Here is a 13,338-nt window from a genome sequence, read left to right as displayed (position 1 = left end):
TTGACAGCAGATCCACCTCTTCCTTGCTGTAAAGGTACTCACAACAGCGAAGATAGAATGACTACTCGTAGTAGTATTTTACTAGAAAACATGAAGATCGGTACTCCAATAATTGAAGAGAATATGTTGGCACACTGTAATAGCGAAGGAGAACGGGACGACCTAAAAAAATAAATCTGAACCGGCTGAGCAAACCACGCAATATAATACGCTGACGCTGAACACTGTACCAGCTTGTGCTGAGAATTTAAAGCTGCATGAAATGAAACAGCATATTACACTACCCAACGCAGCAACAAATATAGATCTATTGATGGAAGATGCATTCAGTAATACCAACTTAGAGAATCTAATGAAACAAAAGGATTCAGAACTGAGTTGGCAGGTAAGGAATGACACAACAGTCATGAATACCTCCCAAAAAAAACATGATTTAGACAAGAAGAACAAATGCCAAACTTCTCCAAAAGACACTAAACTTAATCCTCGGAAGGCTCACCTTTCTCTAGATATTACTGAAATTGAGACATTAATGTGCAGTCATGAAAAGCGAAATAAAGTCTTTGGGGAGGTGCAAGAAAAGAATACCATGGAAACTATGATAACATCGACACCACAAACCATGAAAGGGAATCGCGAGAAAATAAATACCCAAAAGGATAATCCGATCGGCACAGAAACAGCAGATAAAAGCATAATACCGGAGCACTGTGAAGCCTCGGACATACCAAAACTCAAAACAACTGTATTTAGAAGCATTTATAAATACAATACAGAACCGGCTGGAAATTGAAGCAGAGGCGACCATACAATGGCAGTCTAGGCTGTTTGATGTTGCTAGGGGAGATAGAGATCATAAAACAAATATAACAAATGCAATTTTCGCAATGCTATCTAATGCACAGAACTCAAAGACAGACCAACATCGAGTTCAGAATTTAAGGGTAGTCAAACTAATAAAATGACTCAGGCAAATGCGCAAACGACCTCAACTCAACCAATTATAAATACTGAAAAGAAAACTCTTGATACTGGGGTGATGCAGCCCTATGCATACAAGGAGGAAAGCCGCAAATGGGCTTACAAATTGCATCAAAGCAGTCATCAATGGATAACTCAACAAAGAATATGCACACTAATACCATGAGAAGTAGTGCAAAGGAAAACATAACCCCACAATCAATGGAATCTTTTGCAATATTCTCACAAAAGACTCTAAGTAATACACAAAGATTGATACAAAAACAACCTAATAAAACGAACAAAAAGAAAGAAATATAGGGGTTCTAGAGCTTTTCTAATAAACCTTAATTTACCCAGTATTGTAGCTCACAATATAAAACAAAAGAATGATCCTATATGTGAGCCATTGTTACAGCCCTTCTAACGAATTCTCCGACTCTGCCTTTACAGGCATCTATGTATGCGGTTTTCCCCTGGAAAGGCACCCGCAACATGGAGGAGCCGGGAACCACCGGCAATGCTTCAGCCTTTCTCTACTCTCATTGCGAGCGGGTAGCCACGCCCCCAACTTCCGGAATCGCATATCCGGAGACTCGAACATCAGACCGATGCGTTGCTTCTCTAGTCAGAGTTGCACAGCGCTCCGTAAGTTTGCTTATCTTCCTATTTCTCAAACGTACTCTTGAATTGTACTTCCCTTCTTGAAGTCCCTTGAATTTACTTTCTTCTGTTTCTTTTGATCTGTGTTGTTAGATATTTTCAGTGACTGTTCGTACGTATGTGGCTAATAGTTACTTCCTTCAACAATCAGCCTTCTCTCAAGGTTTGTCCGGAGCGTAGCGTCACGTTGCTAGAGATTCATTCTTTAGTTCGCTTGTTCTACTCTGCGCATGTTCCATTTAACTTTGTTTTAACTTTGTTGTTCCTTCGTCACACGTTAGGAAGCAGGCATAGGAATATTCTGCAGTCTTCCGCCCTAAGTCTTCTGGTTTGTTATACCCCTTCATGTCAACAGAGTTACAGGTACTTTGGTAAGGCTATATATTCCCTTGTTTCTCGGTCATCTGTTTCTATCTTGACTGAGATTACCACATTTGAGCATAATCTATTTACCTTCTGCTCTAATAGGTCCCTTACACTGTAGCTTTTCTGTCACTATCGACTTGGCTGATAGTAATCAGGAATCTGTCATTGTCTCCAGGGTAAGCTCTTCCTCCACTCCTAGATTTATTATAGATTTGTTGTATTTCCCTCTCTTCTCATTCTTTATTCTATTTATATTAGAATTCTCCACGAGGGGATTTTGGTCTGCACTAAGTTCCCGTGTAGCACTAAGAAGACACCACTGCTGCCCACAGGAGTCTACGCACCCTAGCAGCTCACCACAGGGTTTTTTCCCCTTTAGGGGTTTTTCCCTGAAGGCTCCACTTCTTCCTAGCCTATTCGGCTGAGTGGTGGAGGGGCTTCTAGGTAAGACTCACTTTCACGTTCTGCATACTACCGAATTGTTGAAGACCTTTGTGGAGGTAGGTGCTATTTTTAAATGCCAAGAGACATATGTAGATGAAAGTGCATTTCAAACCATAAGATCTAACAGTAAGCAACGCCCAATTGGCCTTTGTTGAGATAGTCCTCGGCATTTTTAAACGGCTCTACGTTCTACTATGGATCAACAAATTCAGCAGCTAATAGCTGCCATTCAGTCTCTGACCTCAGAGGTACAGAGTCTTAAACAGGAGAATGCCAATCTGCGGCAAGCGCAACAACAGACTCAACAGCAAGCTGCCCAGCTGGCTGCTCAACAAGCAACAGCCAGCAGGGTTCCACATTGCTCTGAAGTTCCTCCTGGACCCGGAGGTCAATTTGATGGCCACCCTCATAGGATAAAGGAGTTTTTGGATGCTTGAGCCATACAATTCTCTTTTAAGGCCGCCTTCTTTCACACGGATCGTGACAGAGTTGGTTATATGATCTCACAAATGGTGGGTCCAGCTTTGGCCTGGGCAACTCCCTTGGTCACAACAAATAATCCTATACTGGATTCCTACACTGCCTTTTGTAATAGTGTTAGGTCCATGTTTGGAAGGCAAGAAATACGCATAGCAGCCCAGGAACACCTACTAGATCTAAAACAAGGAAGTCAAGACATTTGAACCTAATCTATATTACTAGGTTCAAACAGATTGCTAGTGAATCCACTTGGTCAGCCGAAGCACAAGTGACTCTTTTTCGGAGAGGCTTATCTGAAGATTGGAAAGACGAGGTTTCTAGGGTACCACGTCCCACCTCGTTAACAGAACTTATAGCACTAGTCATGCAGATTGACTATAGGATGAAGGAACGGAGTTAAGAGAGATGCAAGGGGACGCTCACCACTCGTTCGTTCGCTACACCTCCAGCAACACACAGAGGCAACACAACTGAGGAACCTATGCAACTAGGAACAACAAATAGAGGTCCATTACCTCCCGAGGAGAGAACACGCAGAAGGACTCAGGGTTTGTGTATGTATTGTGGGGCGAATACCAATACTGTCCAAGAGTGTCCCATCACTCCTCCTCGACAGCCGGGAAACGCCAACCCCAGGTCGTAGGGGGAACCGCGGTCCGGGATCCTGATTCTTCTACAGGTTCCTCTCCTAACAGACACATTTCACAAGGAAATCAGTTCTTACACACTCCGATGTTGGTTTTACACATTACTCTCAAGTATGGTAACCAGATTTTTTCTGGGGTTTCAGCTTTAGTAGACAGTGGGGCAGCAGGAAATTTCATCGATGAATTATGGACTAAGCAAAACCACATTCCCCAGTTCTCCAAGGGTGAGGTTATACCAGTAGAGAGTGTGGACGGTAGCCCCCTGATTTCTGGTCCAATAGTTAATCAAACCTGCCCATTATTTATGACAATTGCCGCTCACGAGGAAATCATTACCATGGATATAATACGAGCTGCTCCTTATCCTGTCATCTTAGGGTTACCCTGGCTATGAAGGCATAATCCTTATATAAATTGGGCAGCAGGGTCCTTCTTTCTGGGATCAGTTTTGTCTGACCCACTGCCTGGGTCATACTGACAGAGTAAGTTGTTCAAATCAGGACAAATCCAGACAGGCTACCACAATCAGTTCAGTCGCTGGGCTCCCCTCTGAGTACCAGGAATTTGCTGAGGTTTTCTCCTCTTTGGAATACTCTGTTACCTCCACATCGCAGAGATGATTGTGCAACAGACCTCATTCCAGACCAGCCATTACCCTTCGGGAGAATGTACATACTTTCTTCTTCTGAAAAGGAGGTTCTGCGGGAATATTTAGATCTGAATCTGCAAAATGGACTCATCACTGAATCCACTTCTCCTGTTGCAGCTTCCCTGTTTTTCGTCCCCAAGAAGAATTCTTCAGAGCTCAGACCTTGCATCGATTTCAGGGGATTAAACAGAATAACCATCCCCGACAGGTACCCGATGCCTTTAATCCCCGACATTCTGGAAGCAGTCAAAGGAGCTCTCGTTTACACAAAGCTTGATCTAAAGGGTGCGTACCACCTTATCAGGATTAAAAAAGGGGATGGATGGAAGACTGCTTTTAGGACACCATTTGGCCATTTCCAATACCAAGTTATGCCTTTTGGTTTGTCCAATGCTCCAGCAGTTTTTCAAAGATTTATGGACCATCTATTCTCCGATTTGCTGCTACACACGGTCATCGTATACCTTGATGACATTCTGATTTTTTCCAAAGATACCTCTGAACACGAGTCTCATGTAAGAGAGGTTCTACACAGACTCCAAGTTAATCATCTATCCTATAATCTAGAGAAATGCTTTTTTCATCAGCCTAATGTGACCTATCTGGGATATATACTATCCGCTCAAGGCATTGCAATGGACCCTGAAAAGGTAACCGCCATAAAGAACTGGGCTATTCCCCCATCCATTAAAGAAATTCAACGCTTTGTAGGATTTTCTAATTTCTATCGCTGTTTCATTCCCAACTTTTCGGCGCTCACTCCACCTTTGACTAACCTATTGAAAAAAGGAGTTCCATATGTCTGGAATGAGGTAACACAAAAGGCTTTCGATACTCTCAAGAAGAGATTTACTTCTGTCCCCATACTCATGACTCTGGATCAGTCACATTGCTTTATTCTCGAGACTGATGCCTCTCAGTACGCCTTGGAAGCTGTCCTGCTTCAAGAAGACGATCAGGGTTTGGAACGGCCCATCGCTTCTCTGTCCAAAACTCCATCGCCTGCTGAATTGAATTATACGGTTCTCGAGAAAGAATTGTTGGCGATCAAAAGAGCATTTGAAGAATGGAGGCATTTATTATTGGGGGCACAGCATCCAGTGGAGGTTCGTACCGACCATCAAAATTTAAGAATTCTTCAATATGCCCAGACCTGCAACAGCCGACAGGCAAGATGGGCGCATTTCTTTTCGCCCTTCAGGATTGTGTTTTCCTTCATACCAGGGAGATGTAATTTACAAGCAGACGCTTTATCTCGTAAAGAGATTACTCATCATTTTCCAGTAAGACCTGAACCTATCTTTCCCCGCAGTATACTTAGTGTTACAAAATGCTGCAAGTCAACTGATTTTCTGAAACGTCTGGAACAGAGTCCGTTTCCTCCACACTGAAGGGGCTGACAAAAAAGGAATTAAGTCTTTTGTCTAAGAAGGAAGGATGTTATTTCCATGGTCGACAAGTCTATGTAACAACTAAATCTTCACGGAGAGAAGTACTTGGCATGTGTCATGACTCCAAACCTGCAGGACATCGGGGTTACATTAACACCCGTGAATTGATCTCCTGTAATTTTTGGTGGCCTTCCCTAAGGAGCGACGTTTGTAAATACGTGGAGTCATGTCCAGTTTGTCTACAAAACAAAAGCCCAAGACACTCTCCCTTCGGAGCATTGGTCAAGATGCCTTTGCCCACATGCCCTTGGCAGATTATTTCAACAGACTTTATAGTAGATCTTCCTCCGTCTGAAGGATGCTCAACTATTATGGTAGTCATCGATTCATTCACCAAATTGGCTCATTTTTTACCACTAGCCGGTATTCCTTCTGCAGCCCAAATGGCTCGAATATTTATCTCCAGAATTCTTTCTCTTCACGGCCAATCAAAACTTCCCCTTTTTTCTGCTCTTATGGATTTCATCCAGTCTCATTTCCAGACAAGGGACTTACTGATGACAAATGTCCAGACGTAAAGACACTCCAGGAAAGGATACACTGGGGTCAACACGCTGCATCCCAGGCGCTGAAAGCAACCCAGGAAAGGACGAAAAAGACAGCCGACCGTCTTCGAACCACAGCTCCTAATCTACAACCAGGAGATTTGGTCTGGTTGTCTTCCCGATTCTTACCCAGACATCTCAAACCTTCCAAGCTTTCCCCTAGATTTATGGGTCCGTTCCGGGTGGTCTCAGCTGTTGGAGCAGCAGCATTTAAACTTAAACTACCCAGAACATGGGCACGAATACATCCTGTGTTCCATGTTTCCCAGTTGAAACCAGATATACGAAATGTATACCATCCCGTGATCTCCTCACGTCCTGCACCAGTCCTGCTTGATGCCGGTGCAGAATACGAAGTCGCAGAGTTATGTGATTCACGTATTCATCATGGGAAATTACAGTACCTGGTATATTGGAAGGGATATTCTCCTGCCGATCGAACTTGGGAATCTAACTCCAGCATTCATGCTCCACGATTGATAAAATGGTTTCACAAAAAACACCCCGGAAAACCAGGGGGTATTGACTGTAAGAGGGGGCATACTGTTACAGCCCTTCTAACGGATTCTCCGACTCCACCTTTACAGGCATCTATGTATGCGGTTTTCCCCTGGAAAGGCACCCGCAACATGGAGGAGCCGGGAACCACTGGCAACGCTTCAGTCTTTCTCGACTCTCATTGCGAGCGGGTAGCCACGCCCCCAACTTCCGGAATCACATATCCGGAGACTCGAACTCTCAGACCGATGCGTTGCTTCTCTAGTCAGAGTTGCACAGCGCTCCGTAAGTTCGCTTATCTTCCTAATTCTCAAACGTACTCTTGAATTGTACTTCCCTTCTTGAAGTACCTTGAATTTACTTTCTTCTGTTTCTTTTGATCTGTGTTGTTAGATATTTTCAGTGACTGTTCGTACGTACGTGGCTAATAGTTACTTCCTTCAACAATCAGCCTTCTCTCAAGGTTTGTCCGGAGCGTAGCGTCACGTTGCTAGAGATTAATTCTTTAGTTCGCTTGTTCTACTCTGCACATGTTCCATTTAACTTTGTTTTAACTTTGTTGTTCCTTCGTCACACGTTAGGAAGCAGGCATAGGAATATTCTGCAGTCTTCCGCCCTAAATCCTCTGGATTGTTATACCCCTTCATGTCAACAGAGTTATGGGTACTTTGGTAAGGCTTTATTTTCCCTTGTTTCTCGGTCATCTGTTTCTATCTTGACTGAGATTACCACATTTGAGCATAATCTAATTACCTTCTGCTCTAATAGGTCCCTTACACTGTAGCTTTTCTGTCACTATCGACTTGGCTGATAGTAATCAGGAATCTGTCATTGGCCCCAGGGTAAGCTCTTCCTCCTCTCCTAGATTTATTATACATTTGTTGTATTTCCTTCTCTTCTCATTCTTTATTCTATTTATATTAGAATTCTCCACGAGGGGATTTTGGTCTGCACTAAGTTCCCGTGTAGCACTAAGAAGACACCACTGCTGCCCACAGGAGTCTACGCACCCTAGCAGCTCACCACAGGGTTTTTTCCCCTTTAGGGGTTTTTCCCTGCAGGCTTCACTTCTTCCTAGCCTATTCGGCTGAGTGGTGGATGGGCTTCTAGGTGAGACGCACTTTCACGTTCTGCATACTACCGAATTGTTGAAGACCTGTGTGGAGGTAGGTGCCATTTTTAAATGCCAAGAGACATATGTAGATGAAAGTGCATTTCAAACCATAAGATATAACAGCCATCTAAAAGAATGGAGAATCAAGCTGCATCAACAACTCAATTTCAACAACAAAAGGAAAAAAAGAGAACTGATGAACAAATACAACAGATCCTGATGAATCTATCTATACATATAGACCAGGAAGATAATTCCAGACACAATGATTCAGATCAAGACAAAGAGTCATCTTCGATTATCCTAGATCAATATGATGAATGCAACTCTCTACAATAAGAACTAGATGTCCTAACATGTGAGGAAATACCTGATACTGATTTGGTAAGAACTACTTGGGAGGAGTTATCTGTGATAGAAATAACCTCAGTATCAGAAATGACAACTCGAGATAACATTAGTACTATCAATAAAGAAAGCTATGCCAAGAATCGTGACCAGCAACGACCGCCGAACTATTGAACTGAGACTTCCACAATTTCATGACCTACGTCGACATGATAAAGAGAACATACTTCAACTAGAAAGAACAAACAAAAAAATACAATGATGGATTAATACTTAACAGAACAAATATTCTGTGTCTTTTTCATGCAATACCTACGTTATAGAATATATAATGAGAAGATCGAAAGCTCGTACAGTTCAGAATTGATAACCATCACCGATAGAGTATGGATCGAATTTCACGCTGCAGAGATGAGGAAACATGTTTTAGGGGCGAGAAACCAATTTTTCAAAATAGGCTTCCAATGCACGAGAGATGAAGGAAACAATCCCATCGATGAAAGGAAGGAACGAGACACACTTCAAGATAAAGAAACAGAAATGGATACGATTTATTCAAAGATTTCTAGATCAAGCTCCACGAAGAAACAAACGAGCCTAACGTGCGATAATGAAGCGAGTAGAAGGAAAAATGTGCCACAATCAAAGATAATCAAGCATTTCATGTGGAGAGATCTCGAGTCGACAAATACTATGATGACATCAGTAAGCAAAAGCAGATAACAACCACATAGAAGTAAGAGCGTGCCTCTGTCATTATGTTCTTGGAATTCCAGAGGATCAGCTCATCTTTCCCAAGACAATAACGACCTAGACAAATATCAAATTATTTGTCTACAAGAAACTTGGATGGCAAACAACTTCTTTGGGATGACTACAGTATATATATGAATCCTGCAATATGCAAAACAGGACGCCCATCATCGGGACAACCGACACTCATCAAACATGAAACAAATCTTAAAGTTATTGAATCAATTAATTTGAACCATTAGACCCAATGAACTATTGCAGAATACTCAAAACTACCTCTTCAAGATGATGACACATCCTCAGATCACCATGTAAAGAGGAAAATATGTATCATGAATATATGGAAACCAACTCCCTAATAATAAACTACCTCCAAGAGTACAAAGATGGCTGAAGGAGATAGATATCAGGAACCTAAGCCTTATAGGAAACCCTAGTTTGGAAGAGGTACCATACAAACCAACATGGGCATGTGGAAAATCAACAGCCACATTGGACTATATCTTCGTCTCCAAAGAAATCAAATAAAACATTAGCTACGCTGATAACATAGATTCAATAAACAGTGATCATCATATCCTTACTATTACTTGGTTGACCACCTGTCCGCGGAGGAAAAAAGAAATACTCCCTGTGCTGGAAATATCAATGCAATGAATAGATTAAGGATAAGTGTGAAGCAAACGGAATCTGGTAGATAGATTTGAAAACAACTCGCGACAAGGAGTAACGAAAATGAACTATGAATGGTTGCTAGATCCTTGCAGACAGAAAAGATCGATAATGCGAAATAACAATCTGCCACATTCACATTGGTACAATACACAAATCTTGGAGAAAAAAAAGAAACTGAGAAAGGAACTTAAAAGAATAAAAAAACTAAGAAGCAACGACTCGAACACTCATGAAAAGAGCAAAACAACGACATAGAAATTGGATTAAATCCATGAGAACGATCATAAACCAAAATGATGCGGAACAGATTCTAAAAGCTCTAAAAGCTCTAAAAGCTAATGACACAAGAGAACTATGGAGTCTCCTCAATCGCAGAGACAACTGATTTCAGATGTCCCAGAATCAACATGGATAACTTACTATACTGAAATGTATAAGGAAAGAAGCAATGAAGTGGAGATTGACTTAGGAAATGAAAGTCCTAATTGGGCTCTTAATTGGGATGAAGATGACATACTAACTCTTGTTAAAAAGCTGTACACTGGGGGGGTGGCTAGGCGCCATGACGGTCTGCCTGGCTCTGTGAGAGCTCTCGGCCGTGACCACACGCCCAATGTATTATGCACCAGTGAAATAAGTTACCCGGCACTAATCTCTGTCGCCTGCGACGGTGGAATGGCTGCTGCACACACTCATCCATTTGTGGCCATGAAGACCGCGTGAGTGTTCCAGAGGTGGTATGCAGCAGTGATGGAGCTCTCAAAATGGCGCCGTGCTGACGTGTGAGCCCCATGAAGTTGACCGTACGGAGACTCACCGAGGATTGATCCTTGCTCCTCCTGCCGGGCCCTGCCGCCAGCTCTGCACAACTGCTGTCCTCCGGAGCGCCGAGAACCAGCGCCGATCCATGCCTGCCCCCACCGTACCATCGCAGGCTGGGCAGTGGAGCTTGCGCCCAGGCGGGGGACCTCTTGCCTCGCGCAGGCTGGGAGAGGACCAGACCCAGGAGGGGCTCCTGATCGAGCTCCCCTAAGGACAACAACACCCTCTGCAGTGTCACTTCGGGTTCCCCTGGGACATCCCCCGGCCCCAACAGTGTGACCCCTTCCAGGATCAAAGACTGTTGCTGGAGGGGCCGCTGAGCCTCGGGGTAATCAAAGCCATCCGGCGGCAGCACACTTCGCCTCCAGAGCCCGAACGCTGCAGCACTCGGGGGGCTAACTTCATGACGAGGAGCTGGGAGAGAGAGGTGGCACAGCCCTAACTCCTTTCGACACCGGGCAAGAGCGCACTTCAGCCCTAAGAACACTGTCACCTCACTCTGCGGGTCAAGGTAGGGTGGCACCTGCCACATCCTCACGTATACGCCTTTCAAAGCTGGGAGGGTCCCCTCTACTGGCTACAAGCAACTCTGCAACCCCCCTGGGCAGCAGGATTCCACCTCCTTGTGGTAGGGAACGGAGCCGCAAACTCAATGGCGCTCCACCCTAACCCTGCACAAGACACCTCTAGCGGCCTCAATTGGGGGCAATCACCCCCCGCTTCACTCCCCCCTCTGGAACCCTCCACCCCTTCAGATCCACGCAAGCACCTCCAGTGGGGGATATCAAAGCAGGGTCCGGGGCTCCCATCAGAGGTAGGCGCCTCCCCCCCACACCGTTCTACCTGGTCCTGAGGAGTTGGGAGACCTGGAGCTCTGCCTCCCTTACTCCTCCTGAGAGAGTGGCCCAGGAGTCGGAAGACTCTGCAATCCCCCAAGCATCCGGACTGCTGTAACCTAGTGGGGGCACTCGGTCACTTCCAATAAGCAAGCACCCTCACGAGGCTCGACCCCATAGACCGGAACACCAGAAGCCTACTCCAGAGTAACAAAAGCCAAGACATCAATCCCCCGGGAGCTCCCCCTGGAGCTGAGAAAACAAGTAGACTACAATGTCCAGAAACTCCAAATCAACAAAACAAGCAGACATAGCCACTCTGCTGACAGTAACCATGGCAGAAAAATCGAAGAGGGGGGACTGTTGTGACAAGGTGTGCCCAGGCCCTCCCACTGAGCTTGGCCCAGCCTCGCTGGCACAAGCAGTCACCAAAGGGGATCTGCAGGACCTCCTGGCAGCTATCACTAAGGAATACCAACAAGGAACGGAGGAACTGAAAAGCAAGATCTCAACCCTTGACAAGCGGGTGGGGGAAATGGAAGTCGGGATGGAGGAGATAGAGACCATCCTCTACGAGCAGAACCTTGAAATCGGGGTAGGGGCGGACAGACTCGTGGTGCTGGAGGCTAGATGTGACGCCCTCGCGCTCAAACAAGAAGACGCAGAAAATAGATCTAGGTGAAACAACATCTGCCTGAGGGGAATCCCGACGGCTATCTCCGATGAGGACCTAGGGGCCTACGTCAACGACCTGCTCCGCTTCACCATAACGCTCCCAGACGGCACTCCGCTAGAACTCGACAGGGTGCACAGGACCAGAGCCAAGCAAAATCCTAACTCGCCGCCAGATGTCCTCGTGAAGGTGCACTTCTACAAAATCAAAGAGGAAATTATACGCGAAGCCAGAGGCTCAGCCCGCATACACTTCTGAGATGCTGCAATATCTTTGTACCAGGACCTAGCATCAATCACCCTGGCAAAGAGGAAAATCCTGAAGCCACTGACCGAATGGCTCCGTGAAAGGCAAATCTCATACCAATGGGGCTTCCCCACCGCCCTGGCCTTCACATGGGAAGGCAAGCCTCGACTCATTTCCTCCCCCAAGGAGGCGGAACTCTTCATGAACCCAGAGGGTGAACCTACTGAGCCCGACAAAGCTACCCTCAACACGGAGGAGGGTAAGCGGGGGCCACCATATGCATGGACCCGGGTCGAAAGACACAGCAGACTGCGGGGTCCCTCCACCAAAACCAAGAAAAACTCCAATGGATGAGGCAGTGGGCAGCCCTCCTCGACATTTGAACCCAGGTGGCACCCAGGCTCCGATCTACCTCAAAGGCCAAAGAACACTGTAGGCATCGAGCGGGTCCCGCTCTAACTAAAAACATGTAACTTCCTCCAGGACCCAGAACAAGTAACGCCGAAAGAGCCTAGCGGAACGGGGCGCCAACCCGCATCTCAGGACTCAGTGCCCCGTGGAAGCCGAATCTGCAACTACTGACTGCTTCACTGGCCGAATCAGAGGCGCGGTTGCCTCTCTTTGAATCGGCGTGCTGGTCCGGCCGCCTGCCCTGTTGGCTGAAGGCTGGTCCGGAGGTTTTGTAATGTTTTTTGGGTGGGTTGGCGGAGGGGGCAAAGGAAAGGGGTGGGAAGAGGAGATCCAGGGAGGGGGGGGCACCACTGACGGTTAAAAGCAAGACGAGTCTGAAACATGTCCAAGGGAAGCAGCAGAACTCTCACCCATAGGGTCCTACGATGGGTTCCCAAGATAAACTACTTACCGTAACAACCTGGAACGTGCAAGGTCTGAACGCCCCAAGGAAGTGGAAATCAGTCGAACACAGACTTGCACAACTCGGGTCAGACATTTTGTGCCTCCAGGAAACTCACCTCCTGGAGCCAGACGAAAGGAAATCAATTTCTGGCGGTACCCGGAATGCTACTTCGCATGAGCGAACCAAAAGAAAAGAGGGGGGGGGGCATCCTGCTCAGTTGCAACTTGCCACTATCCCAGGTCTCAGTCAAGAAGGATCCGGAGGGCCGATACCTGCTCCTAAGGGGCCTCCTGGTAGAGCTGCCTATCACCC

Source organism: Ambystoma mexicanum, chromosome 9, assembly GCF_040938575.1.
Source record: "Ambystoma mexicanum isolate Mex_15411 chromosome 9, UKY_AmexF1_1, whole genome shotgun sequence".
In the NCBI taxonomy this organism is placed as follows: Eukaryota; Metazoa; Chordata; class Amphibia; order Caudata; family Ambystomatidae; genus Ambystoma; species Ambystoma mexicanum.
Note: the sequence above shows the minus strand (reverse complement) of the source record.